The sequence below is a fragment of the Acinonyx jubatus genome, chromosome A1 (genome assembly GCF_027475565.1).
Source record: "Acinonyx jubatus isolate Ajub_Pintada_27869175 chromosome A1, VMU_Ajub_asm_v1.0, whole genome shotgun sequence".
NCBI classification, from domain to species: domain Eukaryota; kingdom Metazoa; phylum Chordata; class Mammalia; order Carnivora; family Felidae; genus Acinonyx; species Acinonyx jubatus.
The window spans coordinates 100,197,071-100,223,049 of record NC_069380.1 but is presented as its reverse complement, the minus strand read 5'-3'; the positions used below and the strand labels follow the sequence as shown (position 1 = coordinate 100,223,049).

Sequence of the window (25,979 nt, the reverse complement as noted above, 5' to 3'; positions counted from 1 at the left end):
CAGTGGAAGCCTTTGACTTAATTGAACACTGTCTGGGCCTTGAATTATGACTGAACAAACCAGAAACACCTGTGCGGCCATGCATTACTTCAGTGTCTGTCATTTCTCTCCTGACACGTCTCACTCTGCCCAAATACTGTGAACCAAGGTTTTCCAACTGGTCTCCTGCAACATTTTTGTATCTTTATGTTTCGGCTTCCTTCTACCAAGGTAAGTCTTGGTACAATGCCAAGTTCACCTCCTTCCCTTCTTCAACCCAAGAACTTCCTGGCCTTCCCTCCCCTTCTTGCTGGGCAGGCTGGCTGGCTGGCAACTTCCTTTGCAGCCCATTTTGGATGACAAATGAGAGGAGATCGACCTTCACAATTTTTCTAGCTAAGAGTACAAAACTCAAAATGTCCGTCCAAAGCCAGAGTCAAGTCCCAGAGTTGTGTGCTTTCCCTGGGGGCAGGGAAAGGGTAAGGGTCTCCTATGGGTACATATATCACTCTGGTACTTGGATATGGAGGCTCATAGCTTGCCGGTCAGCTTTGACACTCGCGGCCTTCTGCCCCTAAGATACAGCTCTTTGCACATCAGGAGTCACGTTCAACACGGACACTCACTGTTCTATTAGTGTCCCTGCACGAAGCAGACAACGTGATATGTGTTTTGAGGAGAGGCCTTCATTTGAAAAGGATCATTTCCCACGGATGAAATGCTCTCCGGTTTTAGCGAGGGACACCTGCATTCCCCTTGGAGCTAAGACATTTACAAGACCCACTCACTAGCCCTGCTCAAGAATGTTCCAGGCTAACCACCACACCTGGGACAAGAGGCATATATAACTCCCAGAGCGGGCCCATCTGAAGAGGAAACTGTGGTCAGGCAGAGAAGGAGGGGCGCCTTCTTATCACAAAGGCTCCTTTGATAGAGCCAAGCACACTCGACTGGCTGACGAACCCCATGCCTCCGAGGGCCACCCTCAGCACAAACCGGCGCCATTCCTGTTCTCGAGCATGCCTGCATTCTGAGGAGTGCCTCTCTGAGACAGCCTCATGACACTGGGGCGTATAACATCCCGACAAAACATTTCTCACGGGATCCTACACCTATAGCACTGATTAGGGCCCCTGGCTCTGTGAGGGCCACAGAAGACAGCATCCTGGTGTAGGAAACCCCAAAGGGGGGCAGGGGGAAAGAAAACAAAAGAAAAGGCCTCAAGACTCGGGCTCCTGACCCTGTCAGAGCAGGAGCCAACCAAGCTGTTTCCACCAACCAGGCCAAAGCCAGAAAAAGTGTTCGGCTGGACCGGGTGTTGAGTTTTTCTGTTGGCCTTTCAGGATGACCCACTGACCAAATACGATACCCCACAACTGCCTGGGATTTTGCAAGTTTGTAATCCATATAGAAGAAACATTGTTATATAAACCTTGCCAAGACTATAGGCCTTTTAAATTCCCAACTAAGAAGCCAAAGAAATTTATGGCAGTGTCGGTGGATGGGGAGGCCAAGTAAACTCACAGTGTTGATCTTAGGTCTGTTTAAATTTCTCTTGCCTTCTGGCACTTGAAGCAGTCGTGGAAAGAAATCATTTACTCATAGGTGCATTAAGCCTTTGGCAACACAGAGGTACCGAGGAAGAGCATTAGGAAAGTAATTGATGTGACACATGTGGTCCTGGCCTGTGGAGGGCAGGATTTCACCCCAACACTGTGGCCATCTGCGCCCCGGGCAGCACAAGAACCTAACAGTACCTTCGCGCCATAAACAAAACAAATTATACGGCGCCTCAGTTTTCCTGCCAGTGAAGCCTTGGTAATTAACCAGCCCTCCCCTGTGCCCCCATAAAAGGACACACCACTTGGAAACCGAGCAAAGTCATCATATAAGGAAGATCCAATTGGCCTCCAAGTACAAGGACATGTTTTTTTTTTTGTTTGTTTTGTTTTTTAACGCAGGTTCCCTCTGCTCCTCTATAAGGAAGGCGGAATCCCTCTCCTGCTTTTCGTGTTTGTAACGATTGAAGGATGAACAACAGGAGTCGCTCAGTTTCAGATCCTTTTAGGACTAGAGTTGGAGGAGAATGAGCTGAACCCTGAAGACAAAAATCAGCATTTAGTACACAATATGTACCCTGCACGTCTTCGCGGGAGACTCTGGGATTCAATCCGTGGGGAATACTTTCCGCAAAAGGATGTGATTCTTGAGCCTCCTGGAAAAGCATCAAGCAAAATGCTGCGGACATCTCCACCTTGCCTGGAACAGGCACGGCAATGAAGAAGTCCATTTTTACATGCCGGCTTACCTTGACTTAATACAAGATCAAATGCAATCTCATAGGAGAACTGGTAATGGACTAACAAATGACTCAAGTAAAAAGTCATTTTAACATAAAGCCCTAGACATGATGTATAACCTTCCTGGGAAGGCTGCTAATTGCGCGCCCCTAAGGTTCGTGGCTATAGGAATTTTCTGGATGTGACGGCTACCCCTTATCTACCCTCCTCCTGCTGTCTCCACTTTAGGGCTTGCTTGTGTGTAATCTGAGTATTGCAGACAGGGAAAACTCACTGGAGTTGAAACTGGAGGAAAACATGCCTTAAAAGAATTTATAATTTAACAACAAGTCAGACTAGAATTTATGAGAATCACATATCCTAGGAATCTTCCATATCCCAACTTCCATAATCAGTGACCCAGACCTTTAAAAGAAAAAGAAAAAGAATGCCTTGGAATGTTGGTCAGGCTGAAGAAAGCTGAACTTATGTAAAGTCTATAGAGTTATTTATAGATGTAGGGAATAGTGAAAGAAAAAGAAGGAAGGGAGGAAAGAAGGGAGGAAGAGAGAAAGAAAGAAAAAGAAACCAAGGAAGGAGAGAGGAAAGGAAAAAGGAAAGGAAAAGAAAGGAAAAAAAAGGTAATGAGAGGAACGGAAAAGGAAAAAAGAAGGGAAAGAAAAAAGGAAGAAAAGAAAACAAAACAAAGGTTTTGGTTTCTAATTTCCCTGTAGCAGGAATGGCTTTCTTTTGTTTTCATTCCTTCTTGTCTCCACCCCACTCCCATTAAGTTCTTAGATTTGTGTATCTTTAGATGCAGACACTCAAATGCTTTTTTCCCTCAGGAAGTTATTCTCCTCACGCCTTGTGAGGTCTTGGAACAAGAAATAGTTGAGAAAGAAACAACTGTTGCTTTTCTGTCCAGAAAAAAAAAAAAATCACATTGCATCATGGAGCTCAAAAAAGGTTTAGTGGTTTTTTGGGGGGGGGGGGGACAGCACGGGGGAGGGGGGGAGGAAGGCAGGAGGGAGGGGAATCCCATTTCCTACATGTGTAATTCCTCTCCTCAGGGGACCACACGAACCAACAGCCACTGTCCGTTTGTAAGAAAACAAAAAGAACACAAATGGTGTTTGATTGGGCCCAACCTTCTGAGTCCAAATGTGTGGTGTCTGTGCCTGTGAGGATTCTGAGTCTCTCTTTTTGGTCAAAATCCCTCACACTATCCTTTGCTCTCACGACCACCAGGCTCCCCTCCCAGCCCTGTTACGAAGGCTGCTCTCGAGAACAAACAAAAATATTCCAGAGAAAGAAGTTTTACATGCAGAAAGTTCACGGCTCACTCCCTTGAAGGAGGGCAAATGTGGTTTGGAAGGACTCTGTTTATTGATCCATAAATCATGGTCGCTGTGTCTGCCCCGGCCGCTGGGGTGCCTGGGGTCAAGGGACCCTTTCAGAACACAGAAGCTCTGAAGCTTTGCTTTTTGCTGGGCTCTTAATCAACCCTCCAAAGGCCGAATGAACATCAAACATCTGAGACCCTACAGAAGGATTGCTGGTTTAAATGACTCAGCCTCTGCTCGAGAGGAGGGATTTCTTAGAGATTCTGCCCCATCCTGAGTGATTTTTCTGATTATTTGGAGGCAGATAAGGGACTGACAGGGGGGAAAAATCCATCTAATACAAATGACTTAAAACCAAGAGCAAAGACAGTCAATGTCAACCCCTGTGAGATCCCTCTTCTTTAAAATAAATCAAGCTGAGCGTCCGACTTCAGCTCAGGTCATGATCTCGCGGTACGTGACTTCGAGCCCTGTACAGAGCCTGCTTGGGATTCTCTCTTTCCCTCTCTCTCTGTCCCTCTCCCACTTGCCTGAGCTCTCTCTCTCTCCCAAAATAATAAAATAAAATAAAATAAAATAAAATAAAATAAAATAAAATAAAATAAAATAAAATAAAAATAAATGACAACCACCCTCCTACCATTGCTGACAAGACCCAGCATGGTGTCTGATGATGCCACACTCTTGGTGCCTCAAGTTCTCTCACTGGTAAAAACTGGTAAGTAAAGGCCCTACCTTATAGGACTGAGGCGAGAATTCCACGAGAAAAGACCTGCATGTGTTTGCAAGAGCCGAGTATGTACTAAAGGCTCAGTAAAAGTTAGTAGTTATCATGACACATATCAAGCCCCTGCATAATATCGAGGCTCTCCGTGAAAGCTAGTTTCCCTCCCCACAATTCTGAGCAAAACAAATGAGGCAGCATGAAATAATTACAAGAACATGAGTTCTGAGGCTCCTGAGATCTGGGTCTGTATCCTGCTTTCTCTACGTACAGCTATGTCATCTGAGACGAGGAACTTTCTAGGTGCCTTGGTTTTCTTGTCTCTAAACTAGACAATGGTGCCTATCTCACAAGGTAGCTAAGAGGACAAAAAAACAGGGACTCCACAAAAGTCAGGATTTCACCGGATGGTCATGTCTGGCTTAAGAGCTGTCAGGTACCAAAGCCACATGCTCAGTATTCACTGATAAATAAGCATGAACTACACTCCCGTGAGGGCAGGTGTTCCCATGCTCGGCGCTGAAGATGCACAGGTGAGTATCACACGGTCCTGCCTTAGGGAACTCTAGGTCTAGGGAGGGAGACACGTAAGGAAACGCCATTTGAATTCTGCGCAGCCCTTTGTATTATCAAAGCATACTCAGAAGGCCACAGAAGACTCTGTTACATACTGTTGCCTTGCCTGACACGTTTTCCTGCAACTCTGCAGACAATTAAGGACAATAACTCTGATTGTCTTTCGGCTTTCAGATTGGACTTCGCTTGGTCAGGGAGGCTTCCCCCAACTCCACGCCGTTATCCAATAGGAAGGCATCTGATGTTTCCCACCTTCTAACACTCGACACCTGTATAATGGCATAGTCACTACACTCCCTCCTAACTTGGTCCACCAGCATTTTCAAGTGTTAACTCATTTACATAGAAAATGTAGCATATTGGAGCATCTGGGTGGCTCAGCTGGTTGAGTGTCTGACTCTCCATATTGGCTCAGGTCATGATCCCAGGATGGTGGGATCGAGCCCCACAAGGAGCTTTGTGCTCAGCATGGAACCTGCCTGAGATTCTCTATTCTCTCCCTTTCCCCTCTCCACCATTCACTCTCTCTCTCTCAAAAAGAAAAAGAATAAAAGAAAATATAATATAAATCTTTCATAGAGGAAGCAGTGCTATGCCCCCCCAAAGCTACTCATGGGTGAATGAAATGATTGTGAGGTGAATCCAAGTATTCTAGGACATCCTGGGGGCAGAAGCATCTGACCTCTGTTCTGAAAGAGCAGAATTCACTGAAGGGAATTCTGTGATCATCAACACAATCCAATGGGTCAAGAGTTACTTTAAGATCCCAGAAATAGGGGTGCCTGGGTGACTCAGTCAAGGTTGAGCATCCAACTCTTGATTTCGGCTCAGCTCAGGATCTCACAGTTCACAAATGTGAGCCCTGCTTGGGGGTCTGTGCTGACAATGTGGGGCCTGATTGGGGTTCTCTGTCTCCCCCTCTCTCTGCCCCTCCCCAGTTTGCTCTCTATGTCTCTCTCTCGAAAATAAATAAACATTGAAAAAAAAAAAGACCCAGAAATAAACCCTCACGTATATGGTCAAACGATTTTTGGCGAAGGTGCCCAAACCATTCAATGGGGAAAAGGCCGTCTTTTCAACAGATGGTGCTGGAGAAAATGGATATCCATATGCAAAAGAGTGAATGTGGACCTTTATCCTATACCATATGCAAACATTAACTCAACATGGATCAAAGACCTAAACTTAAGAGCTATCACTATGAAACTCTTAGAAGAAAACATAGGAGAAAGATTCATGACATTGGATTTGGCAATGATTTCCTCAATAAGACACCAAAGGCATAGGCATAAAAGGAAAGAAGAGATAAACTGGGCTTTGTAAAGATTTTTAAAATTTGTGCATCACAGGAAGCATCAACAGAATGAAAAGGCAACCCAAGGAATGAGAGACAATACACCCAAATCATACATCTAATAAGGGGTTAATAACCAGACTATCCCAAACTCTAATCACCCAACAAGAAAACTAACCCAATTAAAACATGGGCAGAGGTTTTGGCTCCTGGGTGGCTCAGTCGGTTAAGCATCCAACTTCGGCTCAGGTCATGATCTCACGGCTTGTGAGTTCGAGCCCCGCCTCGGGCTCTGTGCTGACAGCTCAGAGCCTAGAGCCTTTTCAGATTCTGTGTATTTCTCTCTCTCTCTGCCCCTCCCCTGCTCACACTCTGTCTCTGTCTGTCTCTCAAAAATAAATAAACATTAAAAAAAATAAAAATGGGCAGAGGACTTGAAAACATGTGTCTCCAAAGAAGATCTAACAAAAAGCCAATAAACACATGCAAAAGAGCCTAACATCACTGACCATTAGGGAAATAAATGCAAATCAGAATTATAATGAGATACCACTTCACACCAGTAAGATGGCTACCATCAAAAAGGCAGAAAATTGGGGTGCCTGGGTGGCTCAGTTGGTTAAGCATCCAACTTCAGCTCAGGTCATGATCTCACGGTCCGTGGGTTCAAGCCCCATGTCGGGTTCTGTGCTGACAGCTCAGGGCCTGGAGCCTGTTTTGGATTCTGTGTCTCCCTCTCTCTCTCTCCCTCCCCACTCATGCTCTGTCTCTCTCTGTCTCAAAAAAAAAAAAAAATCAAAAAGGCAGAAAACAGAAAGTGTTGGAGAGGATGTGCACATTTGTAACCCTCGTGCGCTGCTGGTGCGCGCCATTGAATGGCGCCATCACAATGGAAAACAGCACAGCAAGTCGTCCAAAAATTAAAATGGAACTGCCATATGATCTACCTTTCCACTTACATCTGGGTATATACCCAAAAGAATTCAAAGCAGAATCTTCAAGGGATATTTGCTCACCCATCAGCATCATTTCCAAGAGCCAAAAGGTAGAAACAACCCAGGTGTCCATTGGTGGATAAATGGACTAAAAAAAAAAAAAAAAGCAACATGTGCGTACAATGGAATGTTATCAGCCTCAGAAAGGAAGGAAATTCTGACATAGGCTACATCACGGATGAACCTTGAACACCTGATGCTATGTGAAACAAGGCGGTCACAAATGGACAAAACACTGCATGATTCCACTCATTTGAGGTGCTGAGAGTAGTCAAATTCATAGAGAGGAAAAGTGACATGGTGGTTGCCAGGGGCTAAGGGGAGAATGGAGTGAGGAGTTAGTGTTTAATGGGCTTCGGTGTGAGATGAAAAAAAGCTCCGGACATGGATGGGAGCGATGGTTGCACAACAACGTGAATGTACTTCATGCTTCTGAACTCTACATTTGAAGTTGATTCACGTGGTAAATATCATGTATCTTTTACCACAGTAAAAAAAAAAAAAAAAAAAAAAAAAAAGAAGGGGCGCCTGGGTGGCTCAGTCAGTTAAGCGTCCGACTTCGGCTCAGGTCACAATCTCGCGGTCTGTGAGTTCGTGCCCCGCGTCGGGCTCTGGGCTGATGGCTCAGAGCCTGGAGCCTGTTTCGGATTCTGTGTGTCCCTCTCTCTGACCCTTCCCCGTTCATGCTCTGTCTCTCTCTTTCTCAAAAATAAATAAACGTTAAAAAAAATTAAAAAAAAAAAAGAAAAGAAAATAGAAGATTTACTTTGAACGAAATGCATTTGGGGAATGAAGAGAGTTTGAAGTCTCCTCGTGGGTTAAGTTGGGCTGCGCTGCAAGGCAGTGTCAGTTCAAGTAGACAGGTGAGGACAGAAGGCGGGCTGAAGCCGGATGATGTGTGCAGTGAGGCTGCATGCGGAAAATCCAAAGACGCTGCTTTCCACGAGCTTCACTCCCTGCTTCTCCAGATACTCCTGTCTTTCTCAGGGACAGGAACTCCATCTGGGCTGAGCTATCAGCAATTTCTGAAATGTTGCCTTGAAGATCTTTTTGATGTGCAAGAGACTCTTAGCCTCATCTTATATTCTTTGTTTTTAATGGAAGGAGGCTTTGTGATTCGCCAGAAGACCACAGAGCCAGTAAGACTCAAGTTCATGGACAAAGAGCGAGCCTGCGGAGCTTGAGCGCTTTCAAAACTGGGCTCAAAGGAAAAGGGCTGTAAGAAAATGCTAGAGAATGGAAGACTCTGGGCACCTGAAAAGTCAGCTGGGGTGAGCTCTCACTCCTTAAGGCTTCTCTTGCCAAAAGCAGGGGTGGGGGCAGGGGGCCAGGACTTGGGCCCTGCCTCTCAGTTGCCTGGCTTACGTTCACAGAGACACAGCCCAAGGAAGCATAAAACATGTGCCACCAAAACAAAACGGGGTCTAAAATGCACATGGAAACAGCTCCAACCAGAAAATGGAAAACACGCTAAAAATTCTCCTAAATGGAAAACACGCTACAAGGTGGGAGGTAGACCAGGATGTAGGAGGCAAGCCCTTAATTATGGGAAACTATCTTTTAAAAGAAAATGAACCAAACCTAGCCATGATTCGTCTAGCCTCACTTTATGAGACCCAAGGAACCTCTACACTGAATCCAGTTTATTTTCCTCATGTGAGGGATGAGTGGCCTTTCACTTTCAGGCCCAAAACAAATGTATGCAAGTTACCCTCAGTCAGAAGCAATGGGAGATACCAAATCTATCTGTCCCATGGACAATGTCAACTTTCAGAGGGAAAACTATTTCTAAACCTGAAGACAGAAGTCATCCAGCTGTAGCCTTTGGCCCGTTTCCATATGGATTCATCTAAGAATAATTTCTCTTCGAGTAGTTGCTTTCTGGCCTGTGTTATGTGGGCGGTGCCTTCCTATTTGGGACTCAGTGGGTCAGGTCCCTCCCTGCTCCTAAAAAAAGAAAAGCTCAGCCAAGAGGCACTTTAAAGCTCAGAACCAGGGAAATATCACATAGGCGGCGCCCACTGAGGGGCGGGCAGTACATGACGGGGAACAAAATGGAGTACAGGGAGAAGAAGAATCCTTTTTCCAGAGTCATATACAAAATTCACTTGAAGAAGGGGCAGGGCCAAGAAACCGCTATTCATTCTGATGCAGTCCATACAGGGAGCTGTTTAGACACCCTACGGATGCAGGACCAGTGAGAGCTCCTAGCTCTGAGATGAACACTTTGTCAGTGACTTACAAGAAATTTCCCTGGATTCTCCTCACACTTTTGAAGTTAGCTGATCTCCCAGTTCCCTTTGTTTGGCCCTAGGGTACTTCTCTTATGAAAGGCCCAGAACAGACCTTATGAAGATAAAAAGCTTCTGCACAGCAAAGGAAACAACCAACAAAACTAAAAGGCAACCAACGGAATGGGAAAAGATATTTGCAAATGACATATCGGACAAAGGGCTAGTATGCAAAATCTATAAAGAGCTCACCAGACTCCACACCCGAAAAACAAATAACCCAGTGAAGAAATGGGCAGAAAACATGAATAGACACTTCTCTAAAGAAGACATCCGGATGGCCAACAGGCACATGAAAAGATGTTCAACGTCGCTCCTTATCAGGGAAATACAAATCAAAACCACGCTCAGATATCACCTCACGCCAGTCAGAGTGGCCAAAATGAACAAATCAGGAGACTATAGATGCTGGAGAGGATGTGGAGAAACGGGAACCCTCTTGCACGGTTGGTGGGAAAGCAAATTGGTGCAACCGCTCTGGAAAGCAGTGTGGAGGTTCCTCAGAAAATTAAAAATAGACCTACCCTATGACCTAGCAATAGCACTGCTAGGAATTTACCCAAGGGATACAGGAGTAATGATGCATAGGGGCACCTGTACCCCAATGTTTATAGCAGCACTCTCAACAATAGCCAAATTATGGAAAGAGCCGAAACGTCCATCAACTGATGAATGGATAAAGAAATTGTGGTTTATATACACAATGGAATACTACGTGGCAATGAGAAAGGATGAAATATGGCCTTTTGGAGCAACGTGGATGGAACTGGAGAGTGTGATGCTAAGTGAAATAAGCCATACAGAGAAAGACAGATACCATATGCTTTCACTCTTAGGTGGATCCTGAGAAACTTAACAGAAACCCATGGGGGAGGGGAAGGAAAAAAAAAAAAAAAAGAGGTTAGAGCGGGAGAGAGCCAAAGCATAGGAAACTGTTAAAAACTGAGAATAAACTGAGGGTTGATGGGGGCTGGGAGGGAGGGGAGGGTGGGTGATGGGTATTGAGGAGGGCACCTTTTGGGATGAGCACTGGGTGTTGTATGGAAACCAATTTGACAATAAATTTCATATATTGAAAAAAAAATTATCAGTTTAGAAAAAAAAAAAAAAAAAGAAAGGCCCAGAATAAATCTCTGTGAATGGCTCAAAGGTGAAAAGATTAGCCCTTTAAGAAAAAAAGAAAGGGGGGGCGCCTGGGTGGCTCAGTAGGTTGGGCGGCCGACTTCGGCTCAGGTCATGATCTCGCGTTCCGTGAGTTCGAGCCCTGCGTCAGGCTCTATGCTGACAGCTCAGAGCCTGGAGCCTGTTTCAGATTCTGTGTCTCCCTCTCTCTCTGCCCCTCCCCTGCTCATGCTCTGTCTCTCTCTGTCTCAAAAATGAATAAACGTTAAAAAAAAATTTTTTTTTTAAAAAGAAAAAAAGAAAGGAAGAAAGAAACTGGCGTTGAATAATCCAGACATACATATCGCAGAGGAATGTTCCTGCGAGTTTTTGTAGTTGCTGGAATTCAATTAAGTGGTGTATGTCACTTTAAAAACAAGGCACCCAAATTCTTTTACATTCCCCCGAGAAGTAGGGGGTCAATGTCCCCTCCTCTGCATCTGGGCAGGTTCATAATGGCTTCAACCAAAAGAATCCAACGCTGGTTCTCTTGGGATGATCACTCTGGGGGAAGCCAGCCGCCATGTAGCACATCAAACTCCCTTAAGAGTTTGCTAGAGACTCCACGTGCAGGCACTCTGGTCAACAGCCCCAGCTAAGCTCCCAGCTGACAGCATGAAGTGCCAGCCACACCACAGGGCCATCAGATGTAGCTCAGGGGAGCTTGAGATGACCCATCCCCATGCACCTACTGGCTGCAACTGTTTGAGAGATCCCAAACAAGAAAAGCTCAGGAGAGCCCTTCCCGAATTGCTTATGCACAAAACTGTGAGCAAAACTAAAAGATCATTTTAAGGGGCACCTGGGTGGCTCAGTTGGTTAAGCGTCCGACTCTGGATTTTGGCTCAGGTCATGACCTTACGGTTTGGTTTGTGGGATCAAGACAGCACAGAGCCCACTTGGGACGGTCTCCCCCTCTCTCTCTGCCCCTCCCCTGCTTGTGTGCTCACTCCGTCCCTCTCTCTCTCCCTCTCTCAAAAATAAATTTAAATATTAAAAAAATAAAGATCATTTTAAGTCACTGAGGTTTAAAATAAGTGATTACACAGCAATACTAGCTGGAATGCGGCCCCTTGGCAATTTGATGATTTCACTGGAAAAGGTGAGGAAACAATTTTGTTTATACCCATGACACAAATTTGCAGTGTAACATCGATTACAGTTTTGTAAAAATCCCTTTTTGTCCTCAGTAACCATTATATTCCTAAGAGTTACACACGTACCATTAGGATTACAGGTAGCCAATTTGTCATGTTTAACCTGCAGTTAACAGGGGCCAGTCCTTCATGATATCTGCATGTTAATATTTACAAAAGCTAAATTTGTGTTTTTCATTTTTGCTAGACATACGTTTTTATTTGTTACATGATAAATATTTACAGAACACTTATTGCATGCCAGACAGTGTTGCGAGTGAACATATTTACTCTTCAGACTGATCCCAGGAGGGATTCTTACCACTCTTCCCATTTTATAGGCGAGAAACCTGAGTCAGAGGGAGATTAAGTATCTAGGCTCACCGTCACACAATTCATAAGTGTTGGATTTGGAATCTGACCTCAGGCAATCTGGCTTGAGTCCGATGACTCTCACCTCTGCTGCTTCTCAATTATGCCTCATTTTGTTACCAATTCATACACACACACACACACACACACACACACACACACACACACACACTCCACAGTGGCATATATGCTAAAGTACCAAAAGAATAAAATTTTATAATTCAGGATAATGTCATCAATGTAAATGATCACCAGAGCTCAAGGACCGATATCAAATACATGTCTGTATGGGCCGGGATGAGTGAATCCCAGTAGAGAATATCTGAAAATTAAATTGTGTAAGATCACTTATCCATTTACCCATTTCTCATACAGTAGGTTAATGAAATTCTGTCGTATAGGGTTAGGAAACAACTCAAGCCTTCTCCTTACTTTTAAACACAGCACAACCACCTATCCGAAAAACCAACAGAATTTTTCTAGAACAAGTGCAAAATAATTTTGTGCAGTAAGAAATTGACAATCATGCTGCTGAGGCATAGGAGAGATGAAAAGTACAGAGGCATCATTCAAAATGGCAGTCTACAGCAAAACAAGTCACACCATTGCCAATAAACTTGTAAAGCCCGCTATATATTCATTGATTGATACCGTGTTTGGCAAGAAAGCAGAACAAACTATTGGAGAAGCTCCCTTTTCAAATGGCACTGTGGGCGTCACATAGCAGCCACGACATAAAGTGCAGCGAAGCAATTACCATCACGGGTCACGATTAAGAACACAGGCTCCAGGGGTGCCGGGGTGGCTCAGTCGCTTAAGTGTCTGACTTCGGCTCAGGTCATGATCTCACAGCTTGAAGCTCAGAGCCTGGAGCCTGCTTCGGATTCTGTATCTCCCTCTCCCCCTGCCCTTCCCTTACTTGCACTCTGTCTCTCTCTTTCAAAAATAAACATTAAAAAAAGTTTTAAAAACAACAAAACCACACACATACTCCAGAGCCAAAATGCCTACCCCCACATCGGAGTTCTGCCCCTTGTTGGCAGGGTGACCTTGGGCAAGGTCCTTACCCTACTGGGCCTCAGGATCTTTATGTGTAAAACAGGGATAATCAAAGTACCGACTCAGAGCTGCAAAAGAGGATTAAGTAAACCAGTAACAGAGAGCACTCAGGGCAGGGCCTGGTGCACAATACCTGCTGTATAAATGTTTGTCAGGTAAGTAAATACAATGCTAGCGCTAAGAGAAATTTCACCTTACAGTCAGACAAAGACATTGACGTACAATGTAATACACATATACATATACAAGGGAGTAACGTAGGAGGGCTTCTGCTGTAACACAGAAAGCAAATACTACAGACGAAGAGACGTTTTTGGTTAACGATTACGTGCTGAGTTAGGACATAAATAGAAAAGGCACGCCCATTTGAGTACTGGTGGCATGCTAAACCATGTGTGCGCAAGAATAAAAAGTAAAATACCAGTCATCAAATACGTGTCAATCCGTCCCCAGCTTTATTCCCAAAGAACAGTGGGTGGCCAAAAACTATGGCTCTAAATCTTAATTAAATGCTGAAGGAAATAATGAAAATTGTAACTGTAATCAACTCACAGCCACTGAACATCTTTTCGATGTTCTGTACGACAAAGGGGTGAATGCGGGCACCCTGATTGCCCACACTGGCTGCGTGGGCTACTGTATCGATTATCGCTGGCCGCAGTCATTCCACATCACGACGAATCACAAAAACCTTCGTGGCCTGCTACAATATATGTTTTCCTCGTGTAGCTGGAACCATGGGGGGATTAGCTTGGCAGCAGTGTTGAATTTCGCAAACAGAAACACCCAAAACTTCTTGAAGGCGAGGTTCAGAAGTGGCACACGCTCATTTCTGCCACATGCTGTTGACAACAAGGGAAAAGCCAAGCCAGACTGGAGAGGTGCGGAAACATCCTCTCTTCAGTGGCCGTTAACTACAGCCTCGCATGGCAAAGCGAATGAATTCAAGGAGAGGCAAAGTGAAAGACCACTGAAATGACTCACATTTCCCCCCAAGATCTATCCTCCAAGGGATGCATTTTTTGAGCGTACTTAAGGGAATTAAAAGCAAAAATGAACTACTGGGACCTCATGAAGATAAAAAGCTTCTGCACAGCAAAGGAAACAATCAACAAAACTAAAAGGCAACCAACGGAATGGGAAAGGAACAGAATGGGAAAAGATATTTGCAAATGACCTATCAGACAAAGGGCTAGTATCCAAAATCTATCAAGAGCTCACCAAACTCCACACCTGAAAAACAAATAATCCAGTGAAGAAATGGGCAGAAAACATGAATAGACACTTCTCTAAAGAAGACATCCAGATGGCCAACAGGCACATGAAAAGATGCTCAATGTTACTCCTCATCAGGGAAATACAAATCAAAACCACACTGAGATATCACTTCACACCAGTCAGAGTGGCCAAAATGAACAAATCCGGAGACTATAGATGCTGGCGAGGATGTGGAGAAATAGGAACCCTCTTGCTCTGTTGGTGGGAAAGCAAACTGGGGTAGCTTCTCTGGAAAACAGTGTGGAGGTTCCTCAAAAAATTAAAAATAGACCTACCCTATGACCTAGCAATAACACTGTTGGAATTTACCCCAGGGATACAGGAGGGCTGATGCATAGGGGCACTTGTACCTCAATGTTTATAGCAGCACTTTAACAATAGCCAAATTATGGAAAGAGCCTAAATGTCCATCAACTGATGAATGGATAAAGAAATTGTGGTCTATATACACAATGGAATACTACGTGGCAATGAGAAAGAATGAACTATGGCCTTTTGGAGCAACGTGGATGGAAGTGGAGAGTGTGATGCTAAGTGAAATAAGCCATACAGAGAAAGACAGATACCATATGCTTTCACTCTTATGTGGATCCTGAAAACTTAACAGAAACCCATGGGGGAGGGGAAGGAAAAAAAAAAGAGGTTAGAGAGGGAGAGAGCCAAAGCATAAGAGACTCTTAAAAACTGAGAACAAACTGAGGGTTGATGGGGGGTGGGAGGGAGGGGAGGGTGGGTGATGGGCATTGAGGAGGGCACCTGTTGGGATGAGCACTGGGTGTTGTATGGAAACCAATTTGACAATAAATTTGATATTAAAAAAACAATTGGTGAGCTGTATTTTTATGAACTGCTTATAACATGCTTTGCAATTTGAAAACACTCTAATTCTACAATGAGTCCTAAGATATCATGATTTTTAAGTCTAGACCATAATTCTTAGTAAGACAAAACGGGGATGCAAACATCTTGATGCTAAGAGCTTTTCTGATACTTGATCATTGTTATCATTTGTTGGAGAAGAAAATTCAAGATGTATGACTGGACACATTTTAAAATCATAAACAAATACTGCAACAGAACAGGAAGAAGTACCTTCCACAGCCACCAGCACAGCCAGAGTGCATTAGGAAACGACTTGCTTTTAACTCTTGAGCTGGTATCTCAACATTTCAACTTCGAAACAGTGTTAGTTTCTTCAGGTTAGATTTTGACACCATTCCAAAGGTAATTTTCAGTAAAAAAAAATATATATATATATATTTTTTAATTTTATTTTTTTAATACTTTTTCTAACGTGTATTTATTTTTGAGAGAGAGAGAGAACGAGAGAAAGAGCATGAGCAGGGGAGAGGGAAAGAGAGAAGGAGACACAGAATCCAAAATAGGCTCCAGGCTCTGAGCTGTGAGCACAAAACCCGATGCTAGGCTCGAACTCATGAGCCATGAGATCATAACCCAAAGTCAAACACTTAAGCAAGTGAGCCACTCAGGAGCCCCCCAGTAAAAAAAAAAAAATCCTTAACTCCCAGGTTTGTGCACAATCTGATGTAGACAACTCAGAGCCTTGAAATACCTGTTATCACTGCCAATAACTTATCATTGGAATTAAGTATTTCTGAGGTTTTTTAAAATGTTTTATTTATTCTTGAGAGAGAAAGAGAGAGACAGAGCACGAGCAAGGGAGGGGCAGAGCAAGAGGGAGACACAGAATCTGAAACAGGCTTCAGGCTCTGAGCTGTCAGCACAGAGCCTGACGCAGGGCTCGAACTCATAAGCTGTGACATCTGACCTAAGCCAAAGTCAGATGCTCAACCAATTGAGCCGCCCAGGGGCTAAATTAAGTGTTGGTAAGTTAAAAGAAAGAAAAAGAAAAGAAACCGATGAGATGCAGGAAATATGCCTCAAGCTATCCACCATGGAGTCAGATGATCAGATTATTTTTCAGGATGATAAACCGGAGAACAATTTTAGGTGCTATTATTCCTATAGTTTACATTAAAAAACTGTTTTTGAATTTTTAACTCTTATTATTTAAAACACATGACAACTCTTGAAATATACCTAAAGTTAATGGGTTACTTGTATGCTTTTTGCGATCATATGCTCTGCAGACAATACAAGTTTGAAAAGCAAGGAATGGTAAGTAAAAGCCTGAACAAGAGCTTGTTAACCCTGAGAGTCAGCAGAACACAGATTCTGTATCAAAACAGGTACTCCACTAAGTCAAGAACGGCTATCATTAGAGAATGTCGTCACTGTGCATTACAGAAGTGACAAGCCTTCTTGACCAATGAGAGTAAGAGAAAATTAAATTACCTTGGTGAGAAAATTTCCCAAGAGTAAATCTGATCACTCACTATTTGCAAGATGTCGGGTTATGAACTACACAGTATTTTAGGTTCCCACAGAATAGCACAAACCTGGTGGCTTAAAACAACAGAAGTTTATGCTCTCACAGATCTGGGTTCTTGGGCGGGGAGGGGGGGTCTGAGATGAAAGTGTAAGCAGAGCTGAGCTCCCTCCAAAGGCTCTAAGGGAGAATTTTTCTTTGCTTTTTTCAGTGTCTGGGGTTCCTGGCATTCCTTGGCTTGTAGACACATCACTGTCCCTGTCTTCACATGACCTTCTCTATGCGTCTTCCCTCTTCTGTTTCTTCTAAGGACAGGTCATTGAATTTAGGACCCACCCAGATCATCCAGGATTATCTCGAGATCCTTAATTACATCTATGAAGACCTTGTCCAAAGTAAGGTCACATTCACAGGTTGTGGGTAGACGCCTTTCTTTTTTTTTTTTTTTTTTTTTTTTTTTTGGTTAGGAGCTAGGGGACATATACCAATCAATTCCTTACAAATGGGAAAGAGGATGGTAAAAACTCAGAAGGGAATGTCTATGGTAGCTTGAAATTCTTTTTTTTTTAATTTTTTAAGATATTTTTTAAACTTTATTTTGAGAGAAATAGAGCACATGAGCAGAGGAGGGACAGAGAGAGAGGGAGAGAGAGAATCTCAAGCAGGCTCTGAGAAGTCAGCATGGAGCCCGACGCAGGGGTCAATCCCATGAACCATGAGATCATGACCTGTGCCAAAATCAAGAGTCAGATGCTCAGCTGACTGAGCCACCCAAGTGCCCCTTGAAATTCTTTCATTAAGGAGGTTCAAGATAAAACAGATTGTTAACCCTTATATTTATGTGTGTATATGTGTGTGTGTTTGTGTGTGTGCATGCACAGGCTACCTGAAGGCAACAAAAATTGACAGGAAGATCACTACCCACTTCATTATACGGTGATTTTAAACTTAAACTTGCATTTTACGTGCTCGGATAGATACTAGCTAATTGACTTTGGTTGTAACTGGGATTCCAAATAGCTAGTATTCCCTTACAATTGTATGCATGTGGTACATAATTTCTATATACACAGATTTGGTTTTAGTTTGGCAATGGGAAAAGGGAATAATCTTTGTTAACAGGTGGGAAGAAACCCTACCTCGCTTGAGTCGTCCTCTTAAATGTTAACAAAATGGCCTCTCTAACCTGTTGATGTGGCCTGGCTTTCTTTCTGGGTCTCTATGGGCCTTATACCGAGTCATAAACAGGGAGAGGAACTCTTGAGCTCAGTAAAACACACGCAATCCCCTGTTGCTTTTGCTAGAAGAGTTAATCAATCAACCCTGCTTGATGTTCCTCATTCCCTAGAATCTTCAGGTAGAGAATCAAGAAATACATGTCTCTATTATCACCTAGGAGTCTTTTATTTGTATTTTCACTCCATCATTTGAAAATATAATTCATGACTGGAAGGCGCCATTCCAAATACAAGATCTTAGTGTGACAGGTCCTTAAGCTGGGAGATCCAGGCCCCCCCCTTCTCTGAAATTCAATGTGAAGCTTGGTGTGTTTCTGGGTTTTTCTGTGAAGCAGTCACTTTCTCAAAGAAATCCATCAACCCCAAAAGGTAAGAAGATCCAGAGCTCAGCTCAATGCTATGAGCCATTGGTTGGTTGTTGACTATTGGTGAATTATCTAGTTTCCGTGTGCAAAAGTAGTACCCACACAGGGGATGGAAACAATGGCAAAAATTCAATGAAAGGAAAAACCTTTGATTCACATATGACACACATGTCCCAGTGAAGGGAACAGTGGATAGCCATCAATGCAAGTGATGGATCTTAGGCATGAGCCCACATCAACAGTTTTTGTGATAGCTGTTTAGTAGGGAATTCAAACCCTTGTCTCCATTTTGACACATCTCAGAAAGCAACTCCTCAGACCTTCCTGAAAGTCTCCTCCAAGAGAAGTGATTGCTCCCTCAAATCTGTCCCTGACAGTTTTCATATGACCTCCTACCAACTACCATTTTATTTGATTACATATCTTTCTCTCTCTTCCAGATTTTATCACCTACCAGGTCCCATTCAATTTTATATATAAGCATCTTTTAAAAGTATTTGTGGGGCACCTGGCTGGCTCAGTCGATTAAGCATCTGACTCTTGATTTCAGCTCAGATCATCATCTCACGGTTTATGAGTTCGAGCCCTGCATTGGGCTCTGTGCTGACAGTGCAGTCTGCTTGAGATTCCCTCCCTCTCTACCCCTCCCATTTGTGCTCTCTCTCAAAATAAATAAACCAAAAAATAAAAAATAAAAAAAAAATTTGCTAACTGACTGTGTGAACAGATGACTAACATGGGTTGTCCCATTAGTTAAAACTACTTAGAACTATTCGTACCAGGAGGCTGAAAACCACAACCCAGTTCGCACCCCCCACACCCGTAGCTGGCCCTGCCCTCCTCCCACCAAGAGGTGTGGACCTGAGCCTACTAATGAGAGAAGCAAGCTATGCACAAACATGGTCCCATGTGTGTTCCCAGAGCACACTTTCCTTAAACAATCTCCAGAAGGAGACTCAGATGTCCTATAGCTGCAGGGTACTGCTCTTTTGAAAGTAGATCTTTACTTCTGAGGTAATCTTTTGCTCAAGAAACATCTGCGTGTCGTTCTGGGCCAATGGAATATCCATGTGGTGTGACAGAAGAAGCAGGCTATTATTCAACCCAGTTCCCGGGGTTGGGGCTGGCTGCTGAGCCTGGCCACGCACAGAGAGTCAGCATCCTCATGGCACAGCTGCTTACTGTGCATGATCCTTTCCATGTTTATTATACAGGAGTGATCCTGATGCTTATAGAAAGGATGAGCGACCTCAACAAGGAACACAAACCCCCCAAACCGAAAAACTCAATCTTCCACTTGCTGAGGCCACAAAACCTGGGAGTCATTTTTGAGTCCTCTCTTTATCTAACATTCCACATCCAATCCATCCACAAATCATCCCAATAGACCCAGAATGGTATGACTTCTCGCAGTCTTGACCACTACTCCCCTTGCGGGAGATTCTGCCCGCCACCTGTTCCCTGTAGTGAGGTATCCTCATAATCAATTCCCATCTTCAGCCCATATGCCCTTACATTCTGTGGTCCAAAGAGCAGCCAGGTGATGTTTTCCAAGCAGACCTTGCCCCACCTCACTCAGGGGAAAGAGTCTTCAAGATCTCCCAAGTGGCCTTCAAGGCTCTCATGGTCCACTTCCCTTTACCTCGCTGACCTTAGCCCCTTACCTCCTTCCCCTCTGTCACTCCACTCCAGCCTCAGTGTTTTCCTGGATGTTTCTTGAAGTTCACATACTCTTTCTGAGTCAAGTGGAACTTCATTCTCTAACACAACAAGAGGTAAATCAAACAGCTGACTGTGGCTTTCTGATTGTGAGCCCTTGAGGCCGTGGACACTCAGAAGGACCACAGACCCAGGCTACTCTGAGGCTAATGGAGGCCAGAGATAAAAAATCAAGTCTAGAACTGTGGCCGGGCCTCTGCATATTAAGTTTCCTTGATAGTGGACCCAACCTGGTTGGGCAAGTGAGCGAACAAGCCCAGAAGCGAGGGGCAGAGCCACCTCTAAAAGACCCAGGTGACCACAGGAATGAATTCTGACAGTCGTTCTGCTAGCCAGTTCCACAAGCTTCCTTATTCCATTTTCTAGCTTACACTCTCCCAAGAAGAATTTGTTGACGCCTACCACCCAATCAGTTTGTTGACGGATTCTAGAATCAAACAGCTTGCACTTGGGGAAAGTGACCAACATGGGGCTGGAAAGGCAGAGCCCACAGGCACATCCAAGTCAGCACAGGCAGGTCTTATGAATCCAATGTATTTACAATCCTTTGTCAATTATCTCTAAATGTGTGCCTGCTTCTCATTTAAACACAATGTAATCCCGGGACAGACTATCATAAGAATACAGTTGAATGTATGATCTCATTGGTCCTTTGCAGTTGTTTTTTTTTTTTTAAGATGTGAATTTAATAAGATGTAAAAGCATAAACAAATTGTTTACCATTCTAACTACAAGACAGTCAGTCCTATCCATCCTATAAGCGAGCAGTCCTTACAGCAAGCATTCGATACCACAGTGAGCTTCTCTCCTCATTCTCCTGACTCACTTGTTTAAACTTTCCAAACCTCAAAAACAACAACTGAAATTAAATGCCAACCCTACCCGTTTTATTTGGTGGGGAGGTGGAGAGAGAGAGAGACAGATCTCTATTCTAGTGGGGAACATTCACAATAAATTTAAAATTAGCCTATCAAGGAAATTACACAGTGCCCTGACGGCATCTAAATACCACATTTCAAGTAGGATGCTACAGGCTGGATGCCTTCCCTTGGCAGAACAAAATAAATTACCTTGGGGACATCAGGTTTCCAAAATAATTATGCTGATCTGAGCCAAAGCCTTCCTTCATGCCGGAGTCACCACATGACTCAATTTATTCCGGAGGAAGCGTCTTTCACAGAGGACTTAGGACTTCCCAGAAGAATTTTGCCTCTGGTTTTGCTATTGTATTCTCTCGAAGTTGGGAAAAACTCAAGTCCGCGTACTGGATTGTTCAGAGAAAATAAGTCTACAAGGGTGGATTTTTACAATTAGAAAATGCTTGCATGGGGATCCACAGTGTGAGCAGGTGGACATTTGGTCCACATGGCTGCTCTCCCTGACATGTGGTGATCATCTACTGTAGGAGGATTAAAAAAAAAAAACAAAAACAAAACATAAACAGAATTCTGCTGTAGCAATATACCTCCAGTTGGGTGAAGTTTCTATCAAGATTGTTTCCAGTCAGGAGTGATACGCCAAGCTTTGGGGGAGAAAGGCAGCAATAGAGATGTTTTGTACGAAAGGAAATACCAACTGCAACCCACCATGTTTCACTGATGGGGGAAACCTGTTCATCATTTTGACCAACAAGATTCTAATAGGAATTTGAATTTGGAAAAAACGTAGCCTACCCTGTGGTTTCTATACCGTGATAAAGAACTGCCTCGTAAGAAAGTCAGCTCATGGAGAAATGTTGTCAACTTACTTTTCGAACCCACCTCAAAAGGAGTCTCTAGGTTGTGGCTACGAACGTCAACCGGTTCCTTGAGTACATCATGCATGTACCTATGTTGTTTATATCTTTGACAAACCAAACCTATAAGGACTCCCATCTTTGTCCCTCGCTGCTTTAAACCAACAGACTAACCACACAAGCTCATATTCTTAATGGACACAGCTACATAATTACTCCATTGATGCCTGAAAAGGAACTCACTTTGCATTTAGTCAGAACAAAGAAAGAAAACGAGATTTCACTTAGCCCCATTCACGATGTGTCTTCGCTTGTCAATAGTGCTCTAGCCCAACTCTCCTTTGGCCACGGCCCAACATAGCCTGCCTTCCTGCCTGATGCCATTTGTTTCCAATGTGTATCACAGGCTTCAGAGGACTCTTTTTAAGGCGGACTTTTAGTTGCGAGTTTGGAAAAACAAAAACAATGCCTGCCAGCAATGGGATATTTGAAAATTTGTTGTTCAGCAGGACAGATTTGGGGATTACAAAATCAGCACCTACATGGACACACCCATATATATATATATATATATATACATATATATATATATATGTATATATATATGTATATATATGTGTATATATGTGTATATATGTATATATGTGTATATATAGGTGTATATCTGTATATATAGGTGTATATATATCTGTATATATATATGTGTATGTGTATATATATGTGTATATATGTGTATATATATGTGTATATATATCTGTATATATATGTGTATATATGTATATATATGTGTATATCTGTATACATATGTGTATATATATCTGTATATATATGTGTGTGTATATATATGTGTATATACACACACACACACACACATTTTGTCTGTTTTTATTTAAGAGAGCGGTGTGCAAGTCTCGAGTCAGGAGACAGAAGGAAAGAGAGCATCTTAGGTTCTACACTTGATGCAGAGCCCAGTTCAGGGCTCAAGCCCATGACCCTGGGATCATGACCTGAGCAGAAATCAAGAGTTGGACGCTTAAGTGACTGAGCCACCCAGGCGCCCCTACAATGACACATATTTTAAGAGCAACTCAGCATTGTTTCTAGAAACACGTTTTATAAACACATGACACTTGTGTCTTTTTATTTTAAAAAACTCTTGTTCTCAAAAAGAGGCTTTGAATAGAGGTTTTCCCTCTTAGAAAATTACTGTTGTGTGGTTTTGGAGGGGGGAAAATGGTAAAGAAGCTGCTAAGATTAAGTACACATGAGAAGAGGAAAATGATAGTATCTTTGTTACAGTTACTGAGGATTAAAGTAAGATAATCCATGTCAAGCAGTTAGAATGGTGCCTACCAGTGACTGCACAATACAAGTTGCTATCATTATTCCTGTCAACATGTGGAAAAGAAGCTCATTTTATTAATTTTTTAAATGTTTATTTATTTTTGGGAGAGAGAGATAGAGAAGGGAAAGGACAGAGAGAGGGAGACAGAGGATCCAAAGTGGCTTGGCACTGACAGCAGAGAGCCCAATGTAGGGCTCGAACTCATAAACTGTGAGATCGTGGTCTTAGCCAAAGTCAGCGGCTTAACTGAGTGAGCCACCCAGGTGACCCGTTCATTTTATTTTCCTATTAAAACTTAGTCAACAGACTGTTTTCTAAGCACAACGGTTGCCTCTCAATACAGAGGGAAGGTAGTTCAATAGTTTTATGTCTGTGCTCTGTTTTCTGACATATTTTTGTTTCTTGTCATTTTTCCTATTGATCCGATGAACTATCTGACACGCGTTACTTAAAAAGAAGAAACTAAATAAATACTGGCATTGTTAAACATGACCATGAATTACAGGCTAAACGTCTGACACAAGCCTTCCACAAGGAAAGCAATATCCTTCTCAGTTTGGTTCTCCCTGGCCAGTTGTTCCTGACAGCTGATCATTGGGTTTGGAGAATCGAATCTTGAGAAAGTCTGAAATGTGGCTCTTCCCGGGACTCTACGTTGTTATTCGGTAGTAGTCCAGATAGGTGTTAAGTGATAGGGAAACCTCACACTCTTGGCTGGATAAGTACCCAAACATCCAGTTGCTTCATAAAACGTCTCCGAACCTCGTTGCCTTGAAAGGCTCCTGACAAATGAATGACATTTCTGGAACGGGCTGTTATCACTCAAAGCGGCACATCTCTCAGGATCTTTTAGGATTTGATGTCAGGAACTGGAAAAGGTTATGGGAGATAAAATTAAATGCACATCGAAAAAGGAAAAGAGAAGCGAACTTTTCAGAAAGTGCGTTTGCTATGTGCCCGATTCCTGCAGGCATAGGTAGCCTCAATTAGAGGACAGATTCGCTCCTAAAACACAAGGCTGCCTGGGCCTCCTCCGAGTGACCCACTGACCTCAGGCTGTTCCAGAAATGTCCTGCTTTTTTAAATGCATCACGTTTCCTATTTTAAACAACGCAACAGATACCTGTGTTTCAGTTTTTACAGCAGGGCACGCTAATAACAGCAATGATGCTATTTCTTCCATGAAACGCAATGAAATGTTAGCTGCTTGCAGGAACAACTCTTGCAACCCGTTACTACCAATTAATCTCACAATGATACACCAGAGACCCGCGGCCTGGGAAAGTGGTTTCATGGAAGAGGAAGACCACCCAGTATTAGCTGCACGAAGAGATGGATAGCGAGGTCCAAAACCAAATTTAACCAAACAACTGCTCTTCTTAAACCAAAGGTGGGTGTCCATACTGATGTGCTAAGACACCTGGGTACCATTTAGGGGTCACCACCTCTGAGAGCACCACAGCCACAAAGTGGGGACAGGGGCTGCATTGCCAAGGCTTGTCACCAATGAGGCCGCTCAGACGCAAGCAGGGGATGCCGCGTTCCCTGCCTGAGCACGTCCAGCCCGTATTTATTCCCTAACCCTAGAAGAGGGCCGTAAAAACCCTAAGACTCTGGACTCCAGTCCTGGTACCTCGATATGGATGCTAAGTAGCCCAGTGGGTCAGCCAAAGACAATGTAGTGGCACATCTTAATTTCTTTTGAAATATGCTACCTTCTGGTCCCCAGTTGCAGTGACATCTGAGGCTCACAACTGTAGCAACCTCTGTGACTTCACTAAAATAACAGCCTAAAGGACGAAAATCCCCATGCTATTAGCCAGCCACTTACAAGGGAGAATACGAGAAAATTGTATTCTTTCATCAATAATCACTTAAATAAGGCCACTTAGAGCGAACACCTAAAAGGGGGCATTTATACAAAATAAAGAGTTCACTGGGGCACCTGGGGTGGCTCAGATGGTTAAGTGTCTGACTTCCACTCAGGCCACAATCTATGGTTCATGGGATCGAGCCCCGTGAAGAGATCTACACTGACAGTGTAGAGCCTGTAGGGATTGTCTCTCCCTCTCTCGTTCTCTGTCCCTCCCCCACACACTCATGCTCTCTCTCAAAATAAATTAAAAAAAAATTTTTTAAACTTCAAAATAAGAGTTCACTAAATATTTGTTGAGTAAACGAACGACACCAGGAACTAATCAACTGACGAAAAAACAGATGAGTTGGTAAATGGTAGTAAATCTTTGTACATCTGGATCAGAATGAAGTTTTTCAGTTTTTACAATAAACTGTAAGCCCTGTGAGGACAGAAGTGGTGTCATAATGTTTTCTGTCGAGTTATCCACATAATTTCCCCCCCCAAAGGGCTACACTTGAATGGAAATTCAGTAAATATTTACTAACTGAATCAAATTATATAAACTATACAAATCTGGTTTTACGGCTTTAACTATCCACACAATAACTCTGTAAAAGTTTATCTTCCCCTTTTAAAAAGTCACTTTGAAAGATAAAGACCACCAAAACCAAAAGCTTAGGTTTAAAAAAAATCATGCACATTTCCTGGGGAAAATATGTAGCTTTACCTCCAGTTACTAAGATTTTTCTAGAAATGTTTCTTTTGCAGCCCCACCTGGCATTTCCCCTTGGCTTAGGCTCTTAGCTAGACAAATGAGCATGTGTGAGGATAGTACATCTTATTCTGGAAATAAAAAGTGTTCCCCAATGATAGAAGAGGGTA

At 43.2% G+C, this 25,979-nt stretch overlaps 1 protein-coding gene across 1 annotated transcript in view; it reads right to left on the bottom strand.

Annotated features, from left to right (window-relative positions):
- Nucleotides 1–25,979, bottom strand: part of PRDM6 (PR/SET domain 6) — a 232,337-nt gene that overhangs the window by 98,380 nt on the left and 107,978 nt on the right. The window lies entirely within an intron of this gene.